The sequence below is a fragment of the Ictidomys tridecemlineatus genome, chromosome 5 (genome assembly GCF_052094955.1).
Source record: "Ictidomys tridecemlineatus isolate mIctTri1 chromosome 5, mIctTri1.hap1, whole genome shotgun sequence".
Taxonomy (NCBI): Eukaryota; Metazoa; Chordata; class Mammalia; order Rodentia; family Sciuridae; genus Ictidomys; species Ictidomys tridecemlineatus.
The window spans coordinates 187,302,706-187,329,570 of record NC_135481.1 but is presented as its reverse complement, the minus strand read 5'-3'; the positions used below and the strand labels follow the sequence as shown (position 1 = coordinate 187,329,570).

General features: G+C 46.4%; 2 pseudogenes; both read left to right on the top strand.

Annotated features, from left to right (window-relative positions):
• Positions 1-201: 201 nt before the first annotated feature.
• On the top strand, positions 202-560 carry LOC101967001 (large ribosomal subunit protein eL34 pseudogene; annotated as a pseudogene).
• Positions 561-1,451: 891 nt separating this feature from the next.
• On the top strand, positions 1,452-17,430 carry LOC101970746 (large ribosomal subunit protein mL42 pseudogene; annotated as a pseudogene).
• The last annotated feature ends 9,435 nt before the right edge of the window (positions 17,431-26,865 follow it).

Sequence of the window (26,865 nt, the reverse complement as noted above, 5' to 3'; positions counted from 1 at the left end):
AGTCGTGAGGTTCTGTTTGTGGGCTTTGGTTCTAATTCAAGCCTTTGGGAAACAGATGAGCGTGAGTCTGCCTGATCTAAGATGCTAGTAAGTTTTTTGGTGGCTTTTTTCCCCCCAAGTAAACATTGATTTCTTTTCAGCTTTAGATGTTAAAATCAAAGCAAAACATCTCTTCAGGGTATGGCATCTGGAGGCCCTCAGATGGCCCAGCGTTTGCCGTGCCGTCGTGGGCTTTCCTACAGTACAGCCTCTGGCAGAACTTGGCTGTCTCGAATCCCAGTAATAGATTCGTGTACCCTTATACAAAGAAGTTTGGGAAAGTACCAAACTCTGTATGTGGTGTGTGCCCCAGCAGACTTCGGAGTTCATGCTGTGAGGCCTAAGTCCTTCTGAGATTGTCTAAAACAAAACAAAAAAAAAAACACATCAGCAGGGCCTGTGGTGGCTCCATGCGTGCTGAGTGTGTTTGTGACAGGATCAAGCGTGCTCTCCTTTTTGAAGAACAGAAATTTATTGTGAAAGTGTTGAAGGAACAAGCACAGAGTCAGAAAGCTAAATAAAAAATGAAGCTTCTTTGAGTAATAAAAAGTCAAAGGCTTGTTCTATTAAAAAAACAACAAAAAACAAAAAAAGCAAATGACTGAGACCTGTTGCAGGTTGAGTCCACTTGGGACTGGTCCCAAGCCTGGTTTTGTCGGATTGTAACAGAGCAGCCTCTGGTTTCATTGCTGGTGGAGAGAAAGAGGGACACATGGCAACCCTTCTCGCTGCCCCCTCCCAGCCCTGTCTCCTCACACAACAGTAACGTCCAGCCTCCCACCTTGCAGTCCAGTGCCAGCTCTTCCTGGCAGAGAACCCCTCCCTTCACTGGTCAACCAGGGGAAAACCAGAGGTGACCTCAGAAGCTCTTGCTCTCTCCAGCCCATTTCTTCATCCATAACACGGGGCTGTCCCTTACCACCGGGTGAGAAGACAGTAGTCCCCATGCCTTTCTCCCCAGGGGGCACTCGCAAGCCTGGCTTCTGCCAGCCGGTTCCTCTCTCACCTCCTCCCTGCATCCTCCTCAGGGTCTCTGCACACACTGCATACACTGCCCTATGCCTTGGGCCCCTGGCGTTCTCAGCTCTGCTCCCTTGAGTAGGGTCTTCTGATTGTCTGACCAACCGTCTCCTGGTTAGGCTATGGGGTGGAGACCTGTCCCGTTTGGCTCACTGTTGTATCCACACTGTCTCACTTTCTCACCTGCACGGTCAATAAACATTTGAAGGAAGAAGGGAAGGGGGAAGCTTCCATCTTTAGAGTGATGTTTTTTCATCTTCCACAACACAGTCTTCCATAGTCAAATGGTACATGAACATATGCTCTCTCTGCTTCCTCCCCTCCTCCTCTCCAGTGAGGTGAGCAGCTCCCATTAGTGGATTCGGGGGATGCATCCATTAAGCACCTGCCCGATGGCCCAGGCAGCTGCCTATGCCGCCAGCCTGCGCGTGGGAGAGGCCATGACTCAGCGCTTCCCGGGTTGAGTGGCCTGGGAGCGGGCTCCAGCCTCTCCTGAGGAGAACCTCCACCCGCAGTGCAGGAACTATGTGAGGCATAATTGATAGTAAAAATCAAATGGGCATTAATTCTGGTGAGTCACCCATGCAGAAAGGGCGCTCGTCAGCGTGGATGTAGGCTGCGGCTGAGGACAGTGACACGTCTATGAGACAGGGCAAGCCAGGGGCGCAGGGCCTCAAGGTGGGGTAGCAGGAATGGGGCTGGATGGGAGCGGAGATGCTGCCAGGGGCTGGTCAAGCTCTCTCACTTTAGGGCTTTACAAGGGGGTGCAGAGCACTGGGAGGAGATGCCTTCCTGTCACAGGCTGCCCCCAGTGCTGCCTCCTGGCTCTCCCCTGCTCCTCGAACAGGGCCAGGCAGCTTGGGCTTTCTTCCCCTCCCTCCTCTCCTCCCTGGTCCTGGCGCTGTCTCCTTTCAGGACAACCCCACCCCTGCTTATCTCTTGATTTCCACTTGGGGCCTCAAACAATCCTTTAGAATTTTCCAGAATGCAACTTGAGTTGCATCACTTGTCTCTGAGAAAACCTTGAATGGCTTATGGCCCCTGTGCAAACCCTGAGCTGGGGTGAAGGCAGCTCTGCAGGGTCATGGCCTCAAGGGGCCTGCTTCCCTTCTGCCTGGCCTCCTGGATGCCATCTTCTCACTCCTCACAGACGTCTTCGTCCAGGAACCCCTCCCTGCAACTCCCTGCCTTGTCCCTGCTGTGCACTGAGCTGCGGCCAGTCTCAGGCTTGAGCCCTAAACTCCAAAGGACAGGCCCAGGGGCTGGGGACATAGCTCGGTGGTAGAGTGCTTGCTTAGCACTCATGAGGCCCTATGTTCAACCCCAGTATCTCTCTCTCTCTCTCTCTCTCACACACACACACACAAAAAAAAAAAAAAAAACAAAGGAAGGTCCATCTTGCCCTTGCCTATGTCATAAGAGGCCCAATGGGATGGTCTGTGGGAAGGGGTGGGCCAATGTAATGGCACTGGGGCTTTGTCCTGGCCCCTCCTCTGGCCTTGCTGGGACTCTGCCTAGAGGAAGGCTGAGGCTCAGGACAGCTGAGGAGGGGGTGTCCTCACTCCCACCCACTCCCCACAATGGGCCCTGCCCAGCTCCCCCCACTTACCCTCTGACCTTGGAAGCAAGCCAAGAACCTCCCCGCATCCCTGGCTGACCTCAGGCCCAGATGTCCCCACTAGGTGTGAAGGAACAGGCCGCAGATGGCTCCCGCTAGCAGGTGTGTGTGAATGCCTGGCAAACGGGCACATTTTCTTTTTGAGAGGGTGGTGCTGGCCCAGGTTCACCTTGGATTACAGGAACACCCTGCCTTTTGAGAAAGTGAAGTTTCAGAGGAGGTGGGGAGGTGTTTGAGGGCAGATGGGGACCCCTTTGATTTCCTTCTGCCAGAGTGCACTCTGGGTTTTCTTCAACTTGTACAAAACACTGCCAACAGCCAGGAGGGCTGGGCCCAGAGAGAACCTGGAGCTGGTGGGTAGGCACTTCCAGGCAGCCCGCAGCAGTCCTCCTTTTAGAGGCAGCCAAGGTTCCCCTACAATGTCCAGTAGTGCACGCACAAGCATCACACAGGTTCTGGGCCACCCCCACTTCCACTTCCCATGCCCCCAACCAGGACCCAGCACCCAGCCCCTCTGACTTCTTGATGCAACCCCAGCTCCAGCTGATGCACCAGGTGCCTCCTAGACAGCAACACTTCCCTGGGCAGCATATCCAACATTCCTACCCAGAGGAAGGACAGTCCTCTCACCCAAGCAGCCACTGCTGCTGCTTCTTCACATTTGTGTTCACACTACCTGTGTGTACTCCTTGTACAAACACCAAAATGGAGGCAGTGGCATAGCTGTCTCCCATATAGCTATCCCGCCGCTTTGTCCCTCATAGTCCCCACTGTATGCTCAGAGGGGCCTTCATCTGGTCCTTCCCATGGATCATGGGTGCCCCAGCCTCCCCTGGCTCCTGCTCGCCTATCCCCTGGCCTGCTCTTGGGGGTCAAGGGCATTGGGCCAGTGGGCAAGCAGAGGAGGTTGTGATGTGCAGCCCACGTTTACGGTTCTCTGTAGTGCCCATCTTACCTGGAAGACTTGAGGCCTGCCCATTAGCTCAGGAGGGCTGGGCTGTAACTGTTATATATGTGGACATATATATAACACATGTAAATCAAACTTCTTTTAAAACTTTTGATGTTTACAGAGAAATTTCGATGACAACCCCGAGCTTTTGTCCCCACTCTATTTCTTCCCCAATACTTTGCCATATGCACAGCTGCCACTGACGGAACAATATGGGTGAATGACTGCCTGGGCTCCACGCGTCGGGCAGAGGTCACTGGTTCTCACCTAACACCCTTTTCCTGTTCCAGATCCCACAGGAATATGCTGAGTCTCCTTAGGCTGCCCTGAGGGCTTCCTTGTTCTTGAAGACTATGACCATTTTGAAGAGTCCTACTCAGGTATTTTGTATAATGTCCTTCCATTTGGGTTGTCTGATGGTCAGGTCACCATTAGTAGGGGTGATGGCTTCAGGGAGGAAAACAACAAGGGGAAGCATCTTCTCATGGCATGGTTCCCAGGATGCACACTGTCATGTTACTGGCCTTCATCCCTGGCTGAGCTGCTGCTCCCTGACTTTCCACTGCAGACCTCACCTCTTTAGTACTCCTCTACTCCTGGGAAGCAAGTCCACTGAGCATCTCAGAGATCAGTTGTTCCATCTCCTTTAGTTGAGACTGAATTATCTGGAGTTATTCTGTACAAGAGATTTGTCCCTTCTACCTGTATATTCATTTAATTATTTGCTATCTCTATAAACTCATGGATACTTTATATAATGTTAGGTTATAATCCAATACTACTTTGTTGGTCATATTGTTCCACTTTGACCCTCAGGAGCTGTCAGTTGGGTCCTACCTTTTGAATGCTCCCATGTCTTTTTCTTCCCACATTTTTTAAATTTGTGCATTATAGTTGCACATAATGATGGGACTGCTTGTACATATTTGTACAGGAACACAACATAACAATTTGGCAAATATCCCTCCCCAGCACTTCCCCACTCCCTCCTCCCATCTCTGGGTCCCTTTCCTCTATCCTACTGATCTCTTTTTGATTTTCAGGAAATCCCCACCCCACACCTTTCTTTTCCTTTTTCCTCTCCAGCTTCCATGAGAAAATATAAAATCTGAGTATGGCTTATTTCGCTTAACATAATGTCTCAAGTTCCATCCATTTTACTGCAAATTATATAATTTTGGTTTTTGTGGCTGAATAAAATTCCATTGTGTATGTATATATACACCATGTTTTATTTATCCATTCATCCACTGTAGAACACCTAGGCTGGTTCCATATTTTGGCTATTGTGAATTGTACTGCTATAAACATGCATATGCATGTGTCATGTAGTGTGGTGTCTTAACTGAGAAATGGTCTAATTGGGTCATATGGTGGTTCCATGCCTTGTCTTTTGAGGAAGTAACCTCCATATTGATTTCTATAGTGATTGTACTAATTTGCAATCACACCAACAGTGTAAACAAAAGCGTTCTTTTGTCCACATCCTCTCCAGCATTTATTATATTCTTTTAAAAAATATATTTTTATTTAGTTTGGTTGTAGTTGGACACAATACCTTTATTTATTTTTATGTGGTGCTGAGGATCAAACCCAGGGCCTTGCACATGCTAGGCAAGTGCTCTACCACTAAGACACAACCCCAACCCTTAGTTATATTCTTGATAACTGCCGTTCTGGCTGGTGTAAGATGAAATCTCAATGTAATTTTGACTTGCATTTCCCTAACCATTAACGATGTTAATATTTTTTTCATACACTTATTGGTCATTTGTATTTCTTTTGAGAAGTATCTGTTTAGTTCATTTGTACATGTATTGATTGGGTTATTTCTTGGTTAAGTGTCTTGAGTTATTTATTCTAGATATTAATTCTCTGTCAGAACAGTATTTTCTCCCATTCTTTTTTTTTTTTTTTGAGAGAGAGAGAGAGAGAGAATGTTTGAATATTTATTTTTTAGTTTTCGGTGGACACATCTTTTATTTTTATGTGGTGCTGAGATCGAACCCAGCACCCCGTGCATGCCAAGCGAGCCACATCCCCAGCCCATTCTTAATTTTTAAAAATTTGTTCTATTTATATATGACAGTGGAAACCATTTTGATTTATACAGTGTGGAATGTATATTTATACAGTGTGGAATGTATCTTATTCTAAGTAAGAACCCTAGTCTTATGGATGTACATGATGGTGAGATTCACTCTGGTTTTTCATATTTGCACAGAGCAAAGTTGTGTCAGATTCATTCCACGGGTTTTCTCCCATTCTGTAGGTTCTCTTCATTCTTGTTTGTTGTGCAGCCACATCTGCTTTTTTTATTTTCTAGGCTCATCTTATAGTCCTGCCCCAGCTAGAATCACTATCTCCACTAAAAGCTGGGTTCCTTTTGTCAGAAAATGGTGCTAGAAACCAAAATCTGGGTGCTATCATCACTCCGAGGCCTCTCAGAGGCCCTGGCAGAGCCAGGAGATCTATGTGTGTGTGTGCACAGGCATACCAGATACCAACCCTCTGTGCACAACTAGTGAGAATGACTTCTTTGGCCACCTAGCAGTCTCTGTATTAAGCTAAACTCCCCCATACCACTGGGAACCTTGAAAGGTCACAAGACTTCTTTACATTTCAACTACCCCAGAGCAGTACAATTTAGGTTTTTTTTTTTTTTTTTAGAGAGAGAGAGAGAGAGAGAGAGAGAGAGAGAGAGAGAGAGAGAGAGAGAGAGAGATATTTTTAATATTTATTTTTTAGTTCTCGGCGGACACAACATCTTTGTTGGTATGTGGTGCTGAGGATCGAACCCGGGCTGCACGCATGCCAGGCGAGCGTGCTACCGCTTGAGCCACATCCCCAGCCCACAATTTAGGTTGTTTTAGAGGGCAACCACATGGTGAACATATTTATTTTATTTGCTTATTTCTATGTGGTGGAGAGGATCGAACCCAGTTCCTCAAGCATGCTAGGCAAACACTCTGTTACAGAGCCACAACCCCGTCCCTAAAGTGGTTTTTCTCAGAGGACAAGGGGCAATAGCTGGAGACATTCTGGTTGACACAGCTGGATGGTGGTGGCAGCTTCCAGCATTGAGGCAACAGAGGCCGGAGAGGCTGCTCAGTGTCTTGGTGGACAGGCCCTGGTGCATATGAATGCCAATGACACTTTTAGCCCTCCTGCCCTCCTCCACTTTCCCACAGAACGCATTTCCTTCTGATCCCTGAGATAATTTACAAATTTCTTGATTCCAAACTTCCCCTCTATTGGAAGTAAACTCCCCTGAGAAGGGAATGTTGCCTCTGTGAGCCAATGTCTCCCAGCCCCACACATAGCGCGACACTCAGCTGCACTCAGTGTCTTCTCATTGCACAGATGGGGAAGGGACAGGCTTCACCCCATCCTCATTTCTTGGCCTTTCCATGCCCTTGGCCTCTCATGCCACTCACTCACGGTCTTTCCACCTAACACCTTGGCTGGTGGGAAGGACTTGAGGCCTTGTTGGTATAACTCAAGGAGTCCCAGCAGAGGGGCAGGGCAGCTGGTAGTTCCCAGGCTGCCATCTGTGACCCTGAACATGACCACACCACCCTATACGGCAGACAGCTCATGAACTCAGCCTCAACTGCTCCCTCTGCTCACTGACCAGGGAGGCTTGAGAATGGACTAAGGGGTCCTTGAGTCCCTGAAATTCTCCTGGTTCTTGGCAATGTAGAAGGACTTCCTTGTAGTTAATTAATTTGCTCTAAGAGTTGGGAGTCTTGCTGCACTTCTGCTCTCAGGACAGCTGGGGGATACCCCTCACCCTAACTTCTCCTGGCCATCCCAGGGACTCCTGCTCAACTTCCTCTGCAGCCAAAGTGTATCAGCAATTTTACTTCTATGCTAACTCACTTGCCTTGATCATGTCTATGAACTTTTTTGCTTCATTCACTCACCAACCCATCAGTCTACCCAATTACCTGAATGCCTACTCTGTTCTAAGATGCTTCTGCTCCTTTGGGGTTTAACCTAGGGGGAGACAAGTGCTAAGAAAATAAGACCCAATACCATGCCATGAATGCTGTCAGCGCTATAAAGGGGAAAAGCAGGCAGTGATGAGAACTGCCAAGGGCTGGCTTGATCTGGGTAGAGGGGGGTGCTGTCCAGAACCCCAAGCAGCAATCATGTTAGAATTAAAGTGAGGAAGTCAAGTGATAAGAATGGACCACCCACTTGTTTAGGGACTCCACCAAGCTTAAGCTGGGCTTTGTGCAGAATGAAAAAAAAAAAAAGAAAAAGAAAAAGAAAAAGACATTCACCATTCCTTTTACACACATTTATTAGGCATCTACTGTGTGCTATGCATGGAGAGAATCTGGACAACATAACCATCCACAAACCACGGTCTTGCTTGCCCCTGGTGTCCCGGCAGCAGAGTTGGACAACCAAGCAGCCAGTGAGCGAGAAAGGCCCAGATGCTGTGAAGTTGAGTAGGGAGCAGATGGTCGGGGGCTTCCCTAAGTGACAGGGAGAGTGGGAAGGCCCTTAGAGAGATAGAGGGAGCAGGGCAATGGTCCATCAATGACCTGGAACAGAAAGGGTATGGCCAGGTTCCCAGTGCATGGGGACTGATTGGAGTGAGAGTGGGGTCACCACAGGAGATGAGGCAGGAGTCTATGGCCCTTCTCTTGCATAGATTGACTGGAGGCCTGTGGGTACGCAGCTCCTCAGAGCCCTTCGGGAGAGCCTCCACCCAACCCTCTGAATTGAGCACAACAGGATTGAGGGGGGGCCCTCTGGAAGGGCCCTTGCTTGTCACATTCCACCTTTCTACTTCACCTTGGGTCCTCAGCCTTCCATCCTGCCCCATCTTGCAGCCTGTAGGAGCTCCAGGCACACAAAAGCAGTCCGCAACAGGTCTCATATGATCACCAACAGGGACACTGGCTCTGGCAGCACCTTTCTCTTGAACCCTTCTACTTAAATGCACAGGTCCACACTTGCCTTCCATGAGCCTGTCCCCCTCCCAGGTGAAGGGTACTCCTGTGCATTGGACACAGGCTGTGGGGGCCTTGGCAGTGGGTTCAGGGCACCATGAAAATAATTTCCTAGCTCTGCCATGTCCTCAGGCACTGATAACCATTCTCAACATCTTTTGTTTCTCTGAAGGTTCTGTCAGTTACCTTTATGTGAGGTGGTGGCGGTGGTGAGAGTGTTATATGATGTTTTGCAGAGGCCCTAAGAGAAGAGCCTAGGAGCAATTTTCTAACTCAAATGTCACAGTGATAGAGAGCCTCTGCCTATCTCTGAACCAAGGGAGCTGTCAGTTCACTGCTAAGCAAACCAAGAGGCCAGTTCTTCCTGGGAAAATGGCCTCGCCTTTGCCCAAGGCCTGAGTGTCTTCCCCATATGCCCTATTGCTGAGCAGCTGATTTGACAGGTCCACAGAGCTGATGCACTGCCTGATGAGGATGGCCATCAGTCTGGCCCTTCCTTCCACCTCAGAACACTGGCTGGGCGCTCAGAAGAATGCTGGGGAAGATGAACTCTGGGAGGGCTGGCAGAAGACACCTCGAAGAGAGCTTTCCCAGGATTGCTAGGAAAAGAGCGACAGGGAGGGTGCTCCTTGGGGGGAAAGGCTATACATCCATGTGTCTCATGGCCCAAAGACAAAATGGGTGGATGAGCTGGTGGCTGCCTACCTCTGATGGGCTCATTTAATATGCAACAGTACATGGTGACACTGCTGCTCACTGCTCACAGTAGCTGGTCTCCAGTTCCCACCTACTGCCTGATGTGACATGGCAATAACCTAGTACAGCAAATCCTCTTATTTTAGATGGCTTTGTGTGGTAAGGTTCCCACCATGAATTAATCACGCCATCTCTAAGAAGCCCAGTGATGAATCCAAAGCAAACTTTGCCAAGGGGCTCCTAAGAGGTCAGCTTGCTGGATTCCACTCAGGGAGATGTGCCTTGACTCTGTCCAATGTCTCTAGCCATGTAATTCAGAAGCCCCAAGGACAGCTGTCTCTATTGCTCTATTGTAGGGTGGATGGAGATCAGTCCTTACCTCCACAAGGATCTTGTCCCCAAACTCTTCAGAGGGCAAAGGTAATGCCCCATTCAGAAGAAGCTGAAGCAGCACTGATTTCAAACCATGGAGGAAGTGCTCATGAGGCTCTGCACTATACAGCAAGGCCAGGACAGTAAGGTGGCAGGCACTGCAGCCCAAGGCTTCAGAGACACTGAGAAAGGAAGGGCTGGGGAAGAAAGAAGAGAAGCACATAGGAAAGGATTAACAAGATAAAAGAAACCACACACACACACACACACACACACACACACACACACACCCTTCTCAAGGACACACTCAGAATGTTCTTCACTTATCTTTCTTCCAGTAGCCCAAACAGCCATCAGTGTAACTTACATTTACAGGCAATCTCTGTGGTGTTCTCCATTGATGTGCAGGATAGCCTTGAACGTGCAGAAGAGTTGGCTACTAATGAGATGGGCTTGGACTCCATCTCTAAGGCCTTTGTGAATGATGGTAGTCAAATGGTTTACCCCCTGAAGAGTCCACTTCTTCAGGGCCCTCAGCCGGGCAAGCCCAGAGTAGAAGTCATGCTTGGGAACCCGACTTTTCTGAAATCTTTTGATTAGCCAGCGCAAGGGGACAGAGCCATTGCACTGCTCTTGATCCTGTGAGATAGGGACAAGACGTGGGGAACAAGAGAAGAAATGAGGCTACTGATTCGCAACCCAGTTCATCACAAAATGACAGAGCTGATGGAGACCCATCTATCTCTGTCTCAACAATAAACCTATGGCCCACATAGGTGACGTGACTCGCCTGTGAGTTCAAAGCAAGATGGCACAGTTGGGACAGGGTATTGGGTCCAAGAGGTGTCCAGGCAAAGGGGTCCTTGAAAACCCATCCCAATGGTTCTGCTGAGAAGGGGTATTTGAAAAGCTCATCAGCATCATCACTGCATCTGCGCCATCTAGTGGTAAGGGGCTCGGGCACCTTGCGCCCCACTGGAGACCCCATGATATCAATCACCCAGAGTTGAGACCATGGCTTCAGCAGGGATCCCAGGAAAGCCAAGAAGACTTCGCTTTGGTGTCGCCACTGTGAGTACCAGCTGCCACTACATCTGATCTGGTAATGTCCAGTAGCCTGCCATTTTTCTCATGGATCAGAGGTATAGCCTTAAGCATTAACCATCTATAAGGCCCAATTTCCTCCCAGAATAAAAATTGGGGACACAGGAGGCCCTGCCAACTCACCATTGACCAAGAGGATGGTAGAATGATGGCTTCAGAAGGACTGGAAGGAATTATTAGAAGCACATCCTTCTGTCTGTGTATATGCACCAGGCTGCCTCTCTAGAACTTTCCACAGTGCCCAGGGGCTCCATGGTCTTTCCACCACCCTGGGCAGCTCTCCAAGACTGCCCAACCCTGAGGCTGTGTGTGTCCTTCAGTTTGCAAATAACCAGCTGATTATAGGCTGAGCCTCAAAGAGGTGAAGATGGTAGCTAGGTAAGGTGGTGCTTAACTGTAATCCCAGTGTCTTGTGAGGCTGAGATGGAAGGATCTCAAGTTTGAGGCCAGCCTCAGCAACTAAGGGATGCCCTAGGAAACTTAGTAAAACCTTGTCTCAAGAAAGAATGAACAGGGCTGTAGATGTGGCTCAGTGAAAAAGCATCTCTGGGTTCAATCCCCAGTACCTAAAAGGGGGGGGGTTCTCTTTTCTACACTTTCAAAGAGGAATCAGAGGAAGCCTTTCCAAATTGAACAGCTTCAGTGAACAGGCCCTCAACTATCAGTATGGGGCAGCTCAGATTTCCCAGCAAATCTAAGCCACCCTTAAGCTTCCTCTTCCTCCTTCTCATATACCACAAAAAAAGAGCTCGCTTGCTTCACATGTCACGATGTCACCACCCAGCCCAGCTAGACCTCATCTGGGCCAACTGGTCTTCCTGTTTCTCATTCTATCCAGACTCAAACTCAAACTGCCAATGGCCCTGGCCTTCTTCTTCTCTACAGCTCCCAGTCAACTGTCCTACCCCACCCAGGGCCTTTCCACCAGCTGCCCCTGCTACAGGGCAGGCCCACACCACCTTGGACTCTTCCTGAAGGCCCCTCAGCTTCCAAACTTCATCTGAGGGAACTGTTTTGGAAAGTGGGATCCAAAGTCCAAATGATTTCAAGTTCAAATCTAGAACCTACGTGTGGTTTTGGGCAAGTTATTGGACCTCCCTGTGCCTCTCATTCCTTAGAAGACTCATGACAATGAAGTGAATTAGCACACTTCCCTAAGGCCCAGAACACAGCAGGCACTTTAGAGCAAGGGCTTTTCTCACCCAGAAGACCAAGCACGGGTAGCAAGCACTTGGCAGAGTGTCCCCTAGAGCCCACAGGAGGGAACTTGGCTTCAGGAGCCTAGGGATCTCCTAAGCCTTTGTGCAGAGGAAGCAGTTTAAGGCCTGTCTGTGAAATGCAACAGCCTTGGCTTCCTCCAAGAGACCTGGGCTAGTGAGAGGGGGCTCGGAACTGCCACAGAGAAGGATGAAACAGAACAGGAAAATCAGAATAAACTCAGGGGGTTGCCTGACACCCAACCAAGAGTCCCAAGAGAAACTCCCCTTTTCTTCCCCTCTTCCCTTGTCCTGAGAAACAAGGCTCAGAAGCCAAAGCTGCCTTGGCCTCCTCAGAGCCTCCTAAGTCAGTCCCCACCCAGCTGGGGCTGAGGGAGGCCCAGGGATGCACAGATGTTACGTTGCCATGGTAACTGCCTAACCTTGTTGTGCTTCTGTTCAGGTTACCAAGGGTGCAAAGAGGAAACTGGGCAACTATGCTGGCTCCACAGGCCTGGCCCAGGCCCCTGTGTCAGTTCAATGCTCCCTTTCTTGGCCTTCCCCTCTCTAGGCCTGGCCACTTGGTACTCACCAAGAGCCCAGGTCTCCCAGACCAATGTCACAGCAAAGCCAAGGAGGACCCAGCCAACGACTCAGTTGCTGGGTCTCTGCCTAATTCTGATGGCCCTTGTTCCTCCAAAGATAATAATAGCTCCAGTTCACTGCAGGGAGAACAAGTGCAAATGCCTACAGAGGTTAGGCCCTGATCAGATGAGTGACAGGCGGGTGGTGGCAGACATAGTGGTGGGGTGGGATAGCAACTGCCGATAGGGGGCGGCCGCCCCTTGCTTATGGCTGTCTTGAGTACAGGCAGATGGCAGACCCTAATAGTCTGGAGGGTCTGCTAGTTCAGAAGTCAAGCCCCTAGATGCTTTTGTAAAACCTCCTCCAGCTAAACACAAGTGGTTATCATCTTTCAGACTTTAAACAAATTCTATGTGGTTGAAACACACCAATCTCCGGGTGGGCTCGGCTTGAGGGGCAGTTTCAAACCCCCTCCTACAATGGTACTTGTTCACAAGTTCACTTTGACTATTTATTAATCATAGCAGCAACCATCTAGGGATTCCTGAACATGTTGGAGACTTTGTTTTCTTGACTCAATTCTTGCCTAGACCCTTTGTCTAAGTCAAGAAACTGCTGGGCAGCTAAGGAAATTACCCTGAGGTTTTGGGATAGAAAGTGGGACATTTAGACTGGCGCTCACTTCTCTGATGCCAGAAAGGGGCCCAGCCACCAGGCTTTGGATAATCCCCACCATTCTCCAAGTGAGGGGCTTGGCTTTGACCTCTCCTCTCTAGCTTTGTCCTTGGCCTTCCACACAGCTCCCCATGCCCCCAGCCCAGCACCTGCTCATGTCCCTCACCTGCCCTCTTGCCTGCCAGCTGCCCCTGGCGCCAGCTTACTCACAGGCTCCTTCTTGCTACCTCTTCCCAGGCGGGGCTTCTTCCCAGGCCCTAATCCTACCCAGTTCTCCTGACCATATCTAGGCATGGCCATGTAGCGTCCTCCAAATCCCCCTGCCCCTCGACTCTCCGCCAACTGAGCTTCCATTTGGCCTGTGACATTTAAAAATATCTGTCCAGACTTGGCACACAAAGTCCAATACCTCAGCTGCCTCATCAGGCCCCACACCCCTGTGCTGCCAGCACCCGCACACTCTTGACCCAGGACGAGGCCATTGAGCTCTCCATTCCAATCATCCTGTCTTAATTTGGCTTCTTCGTCACATGGATCCTCAGCACAAGTCCTTTCTTGCCCCTACATGGGCAAGGCAGGCAGGGGCTCAGGGGGCTTTTGAGCGGCAGGGCAAGGTGCTGGCCATCTGTGTGCCCGTGACACAGGAGCACATGCCTGGAGCATGGTGTGATGTCTGCTACAGCTGTCCTCTCCCTGACTTCCAACCCCAGCAGGCCCCATAGTTCTGCTATTAATATAGTGCAAAGAGGCCCAGCAGCTGATCAGGACAAAAACTTTCCACACGGATGGTGACAACTGCCATCACACTGGTTTGGGCTCCATGTGTTCCCATTGTGCATTCCTTCAGAAGGGGCACAGCTGAAATCTGTCTGGCCGCCAGCTACTGAAAATGTGCCTGCTTTTGCTTTGGCAATGGGGGCAATTGCCAACAATAAATCTGGAGGCCTTGAAAGGGGCCTCAAAGATGGGTGGTAGGTTTAGGAAACTTCTGGGGCTCACTGAAGCAAGTGTCCTCTTCCTTAACCACATCATCAGCCTGCCTTTGTGCAGAGGCCCAAGGCTACCTGTTCCTTCTTTTGGCTTTCATTCTCAGGGCCCAGAGCAGTACCCGGTACAAAGGTGCAGGCAAATGCAGAATGATGTGTGCCATGGGAAGAGAAGGCAAGAGTTGTTTTAGTTTTCCAAACATGCTTTCTTTGGAGGCAAAGAGGGTGGCTTCAACTTTTCCCAAAAGGACCTAGAAAGAATGAACGGCTAAGTGTGGCAAAGCCATCAACCCAGAATGGTAGCACTCACTCTATTGTCCAAATATGCCAGAGGTGAATCATGTGCTTTCTGGGATTTACTTGAGAAGACTCTGGAAGAAAAGATGGGAAGCAGGGGCAGAGGACAGCAGAGAAGCAGATGTGGACAGACCTTCAGCATGCTCTAAGCCCACTGACCTCCTCTCTACTTGGTGTGCCTGAAAATTTCCATAGCAAGTTTAAAAATATGCATGTGCAAACAATGTTAAATACTTTCTAAGGGTCCCTTATGTACTAGGAACTCTACTGGAGCCTCTTAATTTATAGAAAAAGAACAAAAGCAAGTAAAGTCCTGCTACCTAACAGGGACAGCTTGGCCTGGAAATGACCATTTTCCAAAGGCCCTGGGTTGGTTGCAACCATCCCATGCTCTGCACCCACAGAGACAATCTGAAGCCATGCTTTTAAAACTTAGTGTCGGGGTGCTGGGGACTATACCTCAGTGGTAGAACACTAACATGTGTGAGGCCCTGCAGAAAAATAAAAAATAAATTTGTATTTAAAAATAACAAAAAGTGACTTCTGTGACCCAGAAAGCACTGAAAGAACCTCATCCTCGGAATGGCCTTCACTACTAGAGGCAAGCCTGAAGTCTTGGGTTCATCTGATGCTTGCCAAGAGTGCTCTAGTCCTACCATGCATGGTGGCTTGGTTTCGATTGCTTTTGAACTTTATGAAAAGATTATCTTCCATATGCATGAATCTGTACTTTTAGGCATAGGCTCTTCTGGCACCACATCAAGCACAGAGAGAACAAAGGGAGGAAAGACCCACTCCAAACCCCACCCAAATTCTGGGAGAAACTGAGAGTGAAGACAGGAGAGTGGGGTCTGCTTGGCAGAAAGGCCAGAAGTCAGCTGGAGAGCAGCTGCAGAACCTGCCTCAGGAAGCCAAGAGCCTGAGCTTCTGCTGGCTGGGGGCTGGGACACAGGTCCACTGAGGCCACGGCTAGAGAGTCCCTCCACCATCAAGGCCAACCCAGCTACATCTGCAAACATGAACATGTGACATGACAGCAAACTGTCATGGTAAAGGCAGATCAGACAACTACACCTGCGAACTTATTATTAGAAGGCAAACGTCATGGAAAGAAGCAGTGTTCCGAGTAACGTGGTCCTGCCAAAACCCAGAAGGCTTCAGCTTGTGGGGATCAAAGCCTCTCACCACTCCCCAGCTGAGGGGCATAGTTGGATAGTGAGATTCAAACCTCATTTATCTCTTTCGGTGGGAAATATCTTATCACACAAGAAGACTACCCCTCACATCTTCCCCAGGCACCATTCTTCTATGTCAATGAACAGACTGGAGGACTGGTCAAGAACAAGGTGGTGCTCAGGATGGGTCTTGAGGGGAGAGGGGAAACACTGTCCATTTCTAGAACTATGCATTTATCTTCATGTGCAACCAGAAGCCAGGTGATGTTGGCGATTTTTTTTTTTTTAATCTCAGTGGCCTGATTTTCCTTTAAAAAAAAAATTCACTCACATAAAGAAAACAAGTTAAAGATAACTATTAAGTATACTTACATGATGGGAATATGGCAAAAATCATGACAGTGGTGTGAAAGGAACAAGTTTGAGCAAAAATAGAGTCAATATTTCTAAGATATTTCTAAAGGACTGTGCATTTCTAAGGTACTTCTGAGTTCAGTTTTGACTATAACCTGTGCCTACAAATGACTACAGCACACCCCTAGACCAGCAGCTCCCAGTCTAGACTGACTCCTTCCCTGTCCAAGACCCTATGTGGCTCTGCTGGAGGAGGCTACATGGCAGCCTCCAACCTCACCAGCACAGCAGGAACGGCTCCCAGCCTCTCTCCTCCTTATGGAGCCTCTGATTACAACAGTGGTACAAAGCAGACTTCAGCCTGAGCTCTATTTGGTATTTTAGAATTATTAGATGACACAAGCTATTCACACAGACATATGTGCAAATCTGCATTAAAATTCAGTAGTCAAGGGCTGGGGCTACAGCTCAGTGGCAAAGCACTTGCTTAGCATTCGAGAGGCACTGGGTTCGTTCCTCAGCACCACATAAAAATAAACAAATAGAATAAAGGCATTCTGTCCATCTGCAACTATAAAACATTTTTTAAAACAATTAAATAGTCAAGCCAGGCGCAGTGGCGCATGCCTGTCATCCCAGCAGCTCAGGAGGCTGAGACAGAAGGATCACAAGTTCAAAGCCAGCCTCAGCAATAGTGAGGCACTAAATAACTCAGTGAGACCCTGTCTCTAAAGAAAATACAAAATAGTGCTGGGGATGTGGCTCAGTGGTCGAGTGACCCTGAGTTCAATACTCAGTACCGATAAATAAATAAATAGATAGATAGATAGATAGATAGATAGATAGATAGATAGATAGATAGATAGATAGAGTAGTCAAGGAGGCAACATAGTGGTCTCCTGGAATAAAAATTGGAGTGCCTAGAAGCAGATTATAAAGGTGGTTGCTCTTCAGAACATCCTTCATCACCGTCTAATCATAACACTAATAGCTTTAAAATGGGTGATATCAAAGAGAACTTTATTGAAATATTTATTTCCAGGTCAAAATGGAGCTTTATCTGGTATGTGTCATAAATCTACATTTTCTTCTCTTCCAGACAACTCTAATTGCAAAATAGAGCTCGCTTTGACATCTGATGGCAGAACAATAGTATGCTACCACCCTTCTATAGATATCCCATATGAACACACACAGCCTATCCCTCTACTAGATCCTGTGCACAATGATGGAGAAACACATGATCAAGATTAGAAGAAAAAGCTGAACACCTTGAGCAAGGATTCATGATAGAAAAACTTAGCAAAATGTTCTTTACTACAAAGCATCCTTGGTATCCTCGGGGACAGTTTCACAGATATTATAAAAATCCAAATACTCCAAAAGACAGATGATATTGAGACTCTTGGAAAAATCAAAGAAAAATGTCATCCAGTGTCTCATTTGCCATTTGAGAAAATATAAACTGGTGTATTTACTGTTATATAGTAAAATAATAATAAAATCTTTTCATGTTAGAATACGTATTTATTAATCCTGGACTTGACATTTTTATTTAGAAAAACTATTTCATCTTATTCCTTTTGAGATATTAAAGGCTACCACTTATTTTAAAAAAAAAATTAAGAAGTCAAGCTAAAGGAAGCTGTAGATGTCACAGTTTCCACAAGCAGACATCTTGAAAACAGGTCTTGAGAAAAATGGATTTGCCTTTCTTGTACCGCAATTCTCAAGTTTTGGGGGGCAGTTTTAAGTAATAACTGGTACTTTTGAAGCTGGCTGGATTTCTGAATAACCAGCAGAAAAAGAGAGTGTCATCAAACCATATTAGCTTTAACCTTGTCCAGTCCTTCCAGCTGCCATGTGGACTTTGCCAGGCTTGATTAGTAAGAGCATGGTATAGTTCTATTTCTAGCTTCCAAACCACTTCTAGCCAGTTCTTTCTTTAATAAGGAGCCGGTGGAATGTCAGTTCTAAAGTGATCAAGAAAAGAATGTGAAGCTGTGAACTGTTGCAGACAAAAAATAGATCTGATATCAAGAGGGCTGCCATCTGAGCTGATGGCTCATCTTCCACTCCACATGAAGACTCTACATTCCTAATGAACAAACCGGACAGAACTAAGACTAGGGAAATGCAGCCTACAATCTGGTTTTGCCACAAACTTTCAGGTCCCCCTGCTCTGAGTCTGTTTCCTCACTTGTAAAACGAGGACTGATGCTTGATTTCTGGGAAAAGACTTCTGTTCCCATAGACTTTAGCTGGAAACTCAATTTGGGGCGTTCCTCTCAGTACCCTCGTTATCTCTGGATTTTTCCTGCTTCTACAACAGCTTCTCCATGAGCACCTGACCTACCTGTTGCCTCCTCATGCGTGACACAAAGCCACTTTCAATTCCATAAGCCAAAGGTAGAACTCGGGCAGAACATGCTAGAACTTAGAGTCTCTTTCCCCCTTCATTAGCTCAGTGGAAGGCAGGCTTCTATCTAGTTACACACACACACACACACACACACACACACACACACACACACACTGGGGATTGAACTCAGGGGCGCTAGACCATGGTGTCACACGCAAAGTTCTTTTTGCTGTATTTTAAGATAGGGTCTGGCTAAGTTGCTGAGGCTGGCCTTCAACTTGTGATCCTCCTACCTCAGCCTCCAGGGCAGCTGGATTACATATGTGCGCCGCTGCACCCACTCCCTAAGCAGCTCTTGAAGCTACTCTCAGCACCACCAGTGTTACATATCTCTAGAATCAACCCCTTTCTAGATCCCAGCTACCACCAACTCTGACTTCCTTCCTAATTCCATCTTTTCTTTCTGGGGTCAGAGAGATCTTTGAAACAAATGACCTGATTTCAACACTTTCTGCCCATCACAATGGTTCCCACGATAGGCAAGAAAACATAAAGACTTCATTTTGTCCTATTGGGCTGATAAGACCCTGAGTGGTAACCCCTGCCCACCTCCACACACATCTCCTCTGTCCTCCAGCTCCAATGACCTGGGTTCCCTAACAGACTTAGCTCCTTTCCAACAGAGGGCCCACGAATATTCTGTTCCTCTATTTGGAACAGCACCAGCCCGGGCTATTGCTCTGTTTGGAATGGCACCAGCCCCTGCCACCACATGCTCACCCTTCAGTTCTCAGCTTAAGGGTGCACATATCACTTTCTCAGGAAAGTATTTCCTGACGTGTCTGAATGTAGGGCGGCTTCCTCACTTTGGAAAAAAAAAAAAAATTCTTTTTTAGTGCCCTTAGCTCAGATTGTAATAAGACCCTCCTTAGTGTGGTGATTCATCATTTCCAAATCCCCACTGCATACACTGAGTGAAGACAAGAGAGTCTGATTTGGCTTTCAACCATATTCCTGGTGCCTATCTGAATATTTGACCCATAGTGGTTATTAGGGCATCTTTTTAGATAAAACTCCTATAACTTCTAAAACTTTCCACTGAGAACCCACTAAAGTGCTGGGCACAGTGGCACACACCTGTAATCCCAATAGCTCAGGAGGTTAAGGCAGGAAAATCAAGAGTTCAAAGCCAGCCTAGTAACTTAGCAAGGCCCTAAGCAACTCTGAGATCCTGTGTCTAAAATAAAATATAAAAAGGGCTGGAGATGTTGCTCAGTGGTTAAGTGCCCTGGGTTCAACCCCCAGTACTGGGAAAAAAAAAAAAAAAGAACCACTAAAGAAAACTGAAAATTCATATAGACAAAATTCCAATCTCATTTTTAAGTCTCCTTCTGCCTGACTGGGTTTCTTGAAATTCTTCCCTGGTTTTCTTGGCTTTTGGCCTTTATTACCACCACCATCTCCACCATCACCTTCACTGCCAGGAGAAAAAGTTATTGATCGAGAATGGAGAGATTTATATCCAGGCCCAATGGGTCCCATATCTGGCATTTGGCCTTTTACTTCCAGCCTTGCTGCTGAATCCCTCTCACAGGGATATCCACTTGTTCCATTTTAAGCCCCACCTACATACTCTTAGAGAAAATCCCTTTAAAAACAGAAGCAAAACAAGGGTGGCCCCATTCCATCCCTCTCATTTAGTAAAGTATTAAAGATTCTTCTCTTTCATGTATTTTCAGAGAATACAGTGAGGCACAAATGAGGGATGAAGAAATTAGAGAAAAATGAAAGAAGTAATAAAAAACATCAATCTAACTAAACAACATGACTAGAAAAAAGCCAAAAAATAAACCAAGAATTATTTTAAAATAAAAAAAGAAGCCCAGATTTACTGAATATCAAAACTATAAAACCCAAGAAGGCATTGAAATGGAAGCTCCTATATTCTGAGACTTTCAGACAAAAGAAATGTGTGGGACTCACAGGATTGCCAACCACCTTTTTTCTGCTTAGTAAAGACACTGAAAAATTAAACTAAAATTTTAAAAACTCTGAATTCTTTTAGGGAGGAGGGTAGAATTCAGTTTTATTTGTGTGTGTGTGTGTGTGTGTGTGTGTATTATCTATCCATCTATGTAAGCACTTCTTATTTTAAAAACCTGTAAAATCTTAAAAAGAAACCATAATTATCTTCTACAACCCATCTAACAACAACAAAATGCCAAAATCCTAAAAGGTAAGAAGCTTATGTAGCTTCAAAATCAAGATTAGTTCCTTCCCTGAATAAATCTGGCTTGTATCATCTTTCTTTCCCTCATTTCATCATGGACCAGCATTTGGGTCTTTCCCCATGAAATAATCCCTCCATGATACCCTCTGGACCCTGCACAGAGTACCAGGGCAGCTACCTCACCAACAACCTATTCTAAAAGTAGCAGAAGATGAGAAAAATATACAAAAATCAATATCGTTCCTACAAATACATAATAAACATTCTGAAAATCTAATGAAACAAAGAGAGTTCATCTACAATGCAACAAAAGTATCACACACTCAGGAAATATATCTGAGATATAGTCACCTACCAAGTTATACCTGATACATTAAAATTACATAAAGAAAAAACAAATCCTTAATGGAAGAAATAGAGACATGAATAAATGAAGAGACCATACTTCTGGCTTAACACTAACTGCAGAAAAGACAGAAATATCTCCCAATTTAATTTACTGATTGAATGCAATTCAAGACCAAAAAAAAAAAATAATAATAATCACCAACACCATTATAGAACTGGATAAAAATGGTTCTTACATTCATATAGAAAATCAAATGGGCCACACTCTGAGATAACATGCAATAAGAGGGTCCCTGCAGAGTTTAAAATGCAGTACATACTGGGTGCGGTGGCCACACCTGTCATTACAGCAACTCGGGTGGCTGAGGCAGGAGGATAGCAAGTTACAGATCAGCCTCAGCAACTCAAAATAAAAAAAAAAAATTATAAGGGCTGTGGTGTGCTCAGTGGTAAAGTACCCCTATGCTCAACCCCCAGTACCATCCCCCAACACACACACACAAACACACACAAACACACACACACACACACACACACACACACACATACACACACACACAGTAAGCCTGTAAACCAACTGCAGTAAAACACTGGGAAAGACATACAACTTCACAAACAGAGTAGGAATAAACTTACTTTTTTTTTATTGTGAGCTGTCACAATAAAAAAAAAATACAAACCTACAAGATGGCAAGGACAGAGAGATATCTTTTAAAACCCTTTCATCTCCATTGTAGACCAAAAGAGCTATGTTTTATTTTTAAAAATAATTTAGAAACATCAGAAATTTTCAAAGGGACAAGATAAACAGTGTTGAAACAAAAAAAAAAGAAAAAAAACTGTTTGAATCCATCCCAAGCCCTTCATTCCTAGGGTAGTTAAAATATAAAGCATACCTTGGTAGTTAGATAAATTCATATTGCTGTCTATGAGTATGAGTGGATGTGGGAGGGAGGCTGTGGCAGACGATCTTCTGCCCAGCTCCTTCACCAAGGCCCTGCATCACCTCTGCCCGGCATCCAGAAGCACCACCTGGACTTCACACAAGGCTAGTGGTCTCCTAAATACAGATGACTACTCATGTGGCTCAAACCCAACTGGACTCTACAGTTCAGAAATGAACAGTCTTCTCTTGCTCTTCCTCCGCCCATCCCTCCCCTCAAGGGTCAAGAGGGAATTGAGGGTAGTTTTATGAGCAAACTTCTAGACCAACAAAAGGCTTGCAATTTATGATTTTTAGGCTAGGGGTGGGATAGCTCAGAAGACATTACCAACCTACAATGCATTCTCATTTCTACTTCTGGAAGACCTGTGCTTCAATTCTCCAGGTTTCATCATGTGCAACGACGCCAGTCATGGGCCCTGTTGGGCATCACATCATCTTAGCAATGGAGATTATCTTGTCTATCATCTGGCCCTACACCTCAGGAGTCTTAGGCACACAGCAAGAAAAGATAAAGAAAAACAATGGAGTGGAACCAAGTGTCCACCTCAAGAATGCAGAGGGCAGGCCAGCTGGAATGTACCCTGCTGTGGACCCGATCTGATTATAATAAACACATCTCAAACAATGCCCCACATATTGGCAGTATTCTAAGACTTAAGGGAGCCATACACCCTAACACCTGTTTGGAGCAGGACCGGATGTTCAGCACACTGCCTTTGGAAAAACAAAGCCAAGTGAAAATAATAAACAAATACCTTAGAATCCTCTTTAACTCAAAGTAAAGCTACAGTGAAAGAGGCCGCTTCCCTGGTTATGGGGATGGACTGATTACAGGGCCTGGATTCATCTGCCTGAAGATAATTGCCTCAATTCTCCACTCCACTCTGCACATACAGAAACACTCCCAATCTAGCAGAGCCTCAGCGACTAGACATGTAAAATTGGCCTAATCACAGTCTGAAGAGCTCAAGCTGAAAGGATTCTCTGAGCGTGCGCCTGAACCATGACACCACTGAGGATTTCTTCTCTCTGGGCTCGAGCTCCCTAGCTCCCTCCCCCCAGGGCTGAAGAGTGAGTCAGATCCTCAGCAGATGAGATGAAAACAACTTGGAGGCTCTCTGTTCATCCTGGTGGGGGTGGAGGTAGTGAAATGTCCAGGAGGGTGGGAGAGATGATAAAACACACATCAAGGACATTCCTAATTGTTGGGTGGCCCTTTGCAATCACTGGCCCAAGAGCTCCAAGCAAAAGATACTATACAGGGTAAAGGTAGACATCTGAGGCCCAAATCACCAAAGCTGGACTCATCTTTGGACAGGGTTGTCTCAGTCAACCATAGGAAAGAACCAGACAAGCTAAGTCTAAGTCCAGTCTCAGGAGGCAGAATCTAGTCCCAGTTCCTATAGAACAAAGCAAGTGGTCAGTCTAGAGGCTGAACCAGCTGCCACACAAAAGCTGAGCTCTAGGGTCAAAAGTGAGGAGCTTCTAGACACTTCTAGAAACTGCCCCTCCCCTTACACAGAGAGGGAAGGAGACAGGTGTGACACCAGTGGGATAACCTGATAGAGCATAAAGTGATAGGACAGGAAAGGGCACTCCTGCGAAGATACCCCTAATGATCTGCATGCAGGACTGAGGCTCTGCTGATCCTGTTTTCCTTTCTAAAGGACAGTACAAACACAGCATTGTAATCCCAACAATGGCTTGGACAGAGCCCAGCCATAGCAGAAAGATGATTATTTCCCCCTATTGTTTGCTTTTAGCTCTAGGCAGCATCCCCCCCAAATCATGAACTCAAACTAGAGGTTTTCACCATTTCTACTGGTGAAAGTCAACCGAGATCAGTACAGTCCAAATAACGCAAAACAGCACCCTGGAGAGAAGAGCCAAATGTGCTGTATTGTACCCAGTCCTCCTAGGGAACAAGCAGGGGTGGCCCATGCCAAAGCCTCAGTGGGTTGAGCCTTTCTGGCTGATTGCCACAGCGAGGGGTGGGGAGTACTTCAAAGTCCCTGAATTCATTTCTATCCAAAGGAAAGTTTGAAAAGCTCTCCATCTCCAAAAATAGTCTTTTCCAATGATTGTCCAAAAAAACATGTTCAAGAGCGATTATACCCACTCGCCAGGCAGAGCAATTCTTTATCTTGAGTCTTGTCTTGGAAAATGTTTTGGTGTCCACGGGACCTATGACAATAGCCTGCAAGCCTTCTAAAATCTTATGCAATTCATCTGTCTCTCAGAGCGACCAACCCATGGCTTTGCACATGGTAGATACATGCGAACAGGTGGACTGAAAGCAGTCTTCTCATGGGCTTTTAAAAAACTAAAATAAAACAAAAAGAAAATCTCAAAGTCTCCAACCTGGTTTTAAAACAAAACAAAACAAAAAACCACCTCTTTCAGAAAACCACCAGATGAACTGTACCTCTGATCCCAATCACTGCTACTCAGCTTCCCTCCCCCATGTATCTCTCTGGTGTGAAATTTATTATTCTGCACCTGTTGGCAGTCTGTTCTTAATATTCAGGGGCATTTCACAGTGATATGCGTGTTGCTGGATGGCAGGAATTGCTCATCCTCAATTACTTCCATCTCCCCACAATGCCAGGAATAGTGTCTTGGTCATGGAAGTGACTCAATCGTGATTGCTAAATAGCCAATTTCATTTGTAATTTCCGAGACAGCTCCAGGAGGGGAGGCAAAGAAGACCCATGTAATTAATAGATGGACTCGACCAACGTTTTTGTTCCAACAAGTAAGTATGGAGCAGAAAGTCTCAGTGCCCTGTAGAACCCCACCACAGGCTGTGGGTACATTCACATCCACCTGTGTGCAGGTATCTTGAACTGCCCCCAAACATTCCTTTCTGTCACTGAGCTACCAGCACTTTCAAATGCTTCTAAAACAAACAAGAGTTAAAGACTATCCTTTGGTAGAGCCCTGCCCCACTCCATAGCCCCAAATGCTTGCATGGAATCAGATCTGAGATGAATAAGACAACGACAAGCCTCAGACAACCAGCTCAGGAGCCCTGTGGAAAGCATCTCCAACATGTGGTCATTTGTCCTTTTGACTCAACACTGCTTCTGACAAGGAGCCAGCAACCCCTGACAGCCCATTCTACTTCAGTGTCCTGCCTGTTAGAATATTCTTCCTTGGGCTAAGCTAAACTAAAAACTATTTGTAAATGCCACCCATCCATTCTAATTTTGCCCTCTGGAGCCACATAAAGTAACTCCTAAAGCCTCTTCCACACAACAATCTTTAATGGGCTGAAGACAATATTCTTCACAATTCATCCAAATAAAAACCTTATTGTATGATACTGTAATGAACTGGAAATTGCGTTTTCCTGTCCAACTGGTTTAGGAGACTCCCCCCGGCAGAGCCCCGAAGGTAATACACGACCACACTTTATTTACCGAAAGACAGAGAGCGCCCCTTGTTCCTTAGCCTGGTAACAGCTAAAGTCGTTCATCACCCACTTGGTCCTTTTTGAAATTCACTCTGCAGCAAGCACTTTTTAAAGTCATGCACGTAATGCATTTTAAAGAGCATTTTCTGCACAGATCCATTTGCTCGACCTCGGCACTAAGTGCAAGATGGAACAGTATTTTAGCGCAGTTCCCTGTTCTTCCTGGAGTCTGTGTTGAATGCACACCAAAACATATTTGTAGCTATACATGACTGGGGATGGAAAATGCAGTGTTTTGTTAAATGTTCCTTTGCTGATTAAAATGCATCTTGCAAAGAAAGTGCATTGCTAATGCGGAAACTTGTCCAAAAATATGTATTATATAATTCATATTTTTTTAATAATGCAGGCGATCTCTGTGTATCTATATTAGTGAGTCGGCTCTGGTCTGTCATCTCCTAATAGGCATAAAGCACTGCATCTAAAGAATGAAGGACTACCCATACACATGAACACATCCTAACCTGCCTCACTGCTGACAGCTGGCATTAGCTGCCATTGAAAGGGCTTTTATTGCACCCAAATGTTTCTGATTTTTTTCCCTCAACATGCCCTGAAATCAGCTTGACCAATGTCTTTATGTTTTGTACTCTGTCAGTGAAGCTATGCTAGCTGAAAGAAAGTGGTAGGTCAACATGAGCAGACCCTTTAGAAACATCTCCCATTAGTTGGGGCTGCAAGGTGGGGTATCAGGATTTGAAATATACAGCTCCAAATGCCCCTGGTCTAGTGTCACATAATAATACCCACATGATTAGAACCATGCTGGCATGAGTGATAATAAAACCCTCCAGAGTTTCTCTGCAGAGTGTTTGAGTGGGGCACAACTGGAATCTGGATGACGGTCCTTTTATGGCGTTTGCCAAATCAATGCCACTTTATTAGACCAATCAGCATTTTAATGCTACAAATTGACATCTAGAACAAGAGGTGCAATATAGATGCAGCCATGATGCAGAAATGAAAAACAACCATCAAAAGCAGTGGCTAGAATCTCACTAAGGTCTTAACTCTGCCTCTGGCTGCTTTAATACAAGCCTGGCGTGAAGGGTGTGAGGGCAACCCCTCACATCCCATGGTACAGGTGAGTATTCAGTCCTGGAAAGGAGCACCAGGAGGGAATGCCTGGTGGACCAGCTCAAAAGGGAAGCAGAAGATGCTAAGAGGCAGAGCTTCCTCCTCCAGTTGTCCCATATTGACAAAAGAAAAAAGCCTAGCCTGTGACACGTTTCAAGTGAAGCACCCTTGTTGACATATCATGGATTCCAGGAAGATGGTCTTGCTCTGAGATTTATCTCCTTTGGTCTTGTCATCATGGCAAAGGAGCACTCTGTATTTAACAGGAAGGGCAAGGCTGAAGACACACATACTCCAAAAGAAGCAGTGACATTATAGATGGAACTCAAAGAATTCCCCACCACAGGGATGTCCTTCTGTCCCTGTGGAGCTCATTTGATTTTCCAGGGCT